The sequence below is a fragment of the Octopus bimaculoides genome, chromosome 5 (assembly GCF_001194135.2).
Source record: "Octopus bimaculoides isolate UCB-OBI-ISO-001 chromosome 5, ASM119413v2, whole genome shotgun sequence".
Taxonomy (NCBI): domain Eukaryota; kingdom Metazoa; phylum Mollusca; class Cephalopoda; order Octopoda; family Octopodidae; genus Octopus; species Octopus bimaculoides.
The window spans coordinates 11101528-11104998 of NC_068985.1; positions in this window are offsets into that span (position 1 = coordinate 11101528).

Sequence of the window (3471 nt, forward strand, 5' to 3'; positions counted from 1 at the left end):
ACTAGGCTTACAAAGAATAAGTCCTGGGGTCGATTTGCTCGACTAAAGGCGGTGCTCCAGCATGGCCGTAGCCAAATGACTGAAACAAGTAAAAGAGTAAAAGAGTAAAAGAGGACCTTAAAATCATGAATATAAGTTTTCATACCTGCATCATTCAATAAATATTGTCCTCTATTCCTAACAATATCCACAATAAGAAGCGCAAATAATTCGAAAGTTGTAAAAAAATGTAGGGGTAAGGATTTTATCAAGTATTAGTATAAAGTAAATGTATTCTTGCTGAATTAGATGCACAGAATAATCTATTTCTAGAGTATTGTCAAAATCGTAACTTTCAAACTCAGGGCCTCCTCCAGCTGCCAGCGTTGGGAAGAGAGGCGGGAAAAGAGATGGTGACAGAAATATTACGAATAATGTATGTGAGTCTGTTTTTTGACATGAACAGGTAAACGTGAGCATAAGAACGAATAATGCAACCTTACAATACTTGTGTAACACCTCGCTATTTCTTTACTTCTCTGTGTACGCTTCACCTTAAAACTACACACATTTCAATTCTTCGCACCCTTCCTCCTACCTCTGAAATATTGTTCAACTTTTATAAGTTCTAGGATTAATGTAACAAGAATTGTTCAACTAACTAAATACTTTTGACTTCTACTTCACTTATTTCCGGTAGATATTGAGACTAATGTATTAATTAATTCTTTTTTTTTTTAGATATTTGCATATCCTAACATTAACAGTTGTCTGTGAATAAAGCAGCGTCATTAAAACAGTCGAAAGTCTTTACGCGGTAACATTTCGACATTATATGGTAGCAAGAAACTCTACAGGGAAATGAACTGTAGAATTTCTCTGGTAAAGAAAACCCTTCTATACAACTTGTTTGGCATTTAGTCAATTCCATTCTAAGGAGATCACATTCTATCTGTATCATGACAAATGAGTAATCTTCAGCAGCAGGCTTTTGCGCTACGGATCGGGTTCGGATCCAAGTACAAATTGTTGATCCGAATAAACTGCGTGGGTGCCTGGCGTTGCATTTTGTCTCCAGACCTCATGTTTCCGATGTCTTACTTGTTGGCATAGTTTCTCATTCATCAAACCTCCATATTACACATCATGGCAACTTCAACAGAGAAGTTCCTGTCACAGTTATGTGCAATTTAAATTGTTCTTTACAAGAACTCAAACTTTCTACTTGCAATAATTTATTCATGGTTTTGAAAATGCTTACATAATTGTTATCTCAAGATTATAATGTTGTTCTTGTTACTGTTACCGCGACTGAGATAAATGCTGGTCGAGCGTGCTTGTGATTAACCGGTGTTTCATTTTAACAAGCGTTATATTTTAATAAGTAGAGTTTGATGTAAGAGAAATTTAGCTACTGTTTCTAGACTCACTGCAGTTTAAAATTTTCATTAATAAAACAGTTTTATTCTCTTTTATTTCATTTTGTACCTGAAGTTTCAAACAAAGTCATGGAAAATTTCTACAGCTCCCAACCAGCGATCTTTGACGTGACAGAAAAGCAGTTAAATCTCTGAATGTAGAGATACATATTTCATACTCCCATCATTAGAGGATGAAATACCAATCTACAAGCAATAAAAGTTCATATTACGGAAAGGTCACCGCTAAAACAATTGACATCAGAGCTCTAATTTAGTATGGTTAATAAAGGGCTAAATAATTTTCCGTCTTAACGTTTACAGTTCAAATTCTGCCGAGGTTGACTTTGTTTTTCATACTTTCAGGGTCGATAAAATAAGTAACAATGGAGCACTTTGGTTGATGTAATCGAAGTATATCCTCCCCGAACTTGCTGGCTTTGTGTCAAAATTTGAAACCCTTATAGGGTTCAACGATAACTGTACTATAACGAGTTGTTTTCTTTTCAATGTTCCTTAACATATTGGAGTTCCATATATACTTCCCATTAATGCAATGGATACAATTTCTATTGTTTTGCTATGCATATATCACAATGAAGGGCGCGTGGCTTTATTGTTAGGATAGTCGGTTCACGATCATAAAGACCTGAGTTCAATTCCTGGTGATGCGTTGTGGCCTTGAGCAAGACTCTTTATTTCACGTTACTCCAGTTCACACAGTTGTCAAAATGAATAGTACTTGTATTTCAACGGGCCGGCCTTGTCACAATCTGTGTCATACTGAATCTCCCTAAGGGTACGCGTGTCTGTGGAGTGCTCGTCCACCTACACTTTAATTTCACCAGCAGGCTGAACCGTTGATCGAATCAACTGGAACCCCCGTTGTCGTAACCGATGGAGTACCCATAAATATCGACAATAGATAATGTTACTTACTGATGATATTAAAATATTACATTGTTTAAAGAGGCGCAAACATTATCTAAATTGATGCAATTCTGAATATAACGCTAACTTACAATATTTCGTGAGATTATCAACGTATATCGGTTGGATAACGTCAATTATGCCATGAATCTTTATAATGGAAATTAATCTGTAATCAGTTGATTATTTCAGAAACATGCATGTGGTTAAGACAGTATTCTGGGTGAACCAACATGGCATATCGTAGCAAAATGGATCTTTGATTTCCAGGTACAATCCTGAAAGATAATACGGAAAAAATATATCGACTTTTGTATAAGATTATCATGTTTATCGACCTTGAAAAGACGTTTATCAGGGTCGCATTTGACCTGAGAGCGCAGTTTCACGGAAAGGATAAGGAGCCATTCTATTCGACGCTTCCGCCATGTCCTTGCCAAAGCTGCTTTCCATCCCCAAACACAAATTTTCACCGTTCATTGTCCCATACTTTTTATAAATAATTAAAACAGCATGCTTCAATAGTAATGACAAGAATGAAAATAAAAAAAAGGACAAGAATGAAAATGAAAAAAAAAAAAGAAGTTATTTAACCAATCTATAATTAAAATTCCGTTTTCCATCAGGCAGGTATTTTTTAATGATTTCAAACTAAAATGAGTTTAGTCTCACGTACTGGAATTTTACAGAAAGATTTTGTATTGCATTTCATTAACGATAATTAAACAAAAGAAGTAGAAAACCTATTTTAACCATATCATTGTGCTTTAATTTCACTTTTATATTGTGTTCTCTGCAAATTTTTGAAAGCTCGATTTATTGTAGTGTATCTCTACTGAAGAAATGTTTTGCGTAGGAGTGAAATTCTACGAGAAATCTTTTACATTTCACTTGTTTCAGTCATTAGACTGCAACTATGGTGGGGCACTGTTTTGAAGAACATTTTAGTGAAATGAATCGACTCTAGTACTTTTTTCCTAAGGCTGATATTTATTCTATCGGTCAATTTTGCAGAACCGCTAGCTTATATGGACGTAAATACACAAAACGGTTGTGGAAACAAACACAGATACACAGACAGACAGACAGACACACACACATACACACACACACACACACACACACACACACACACACACACACA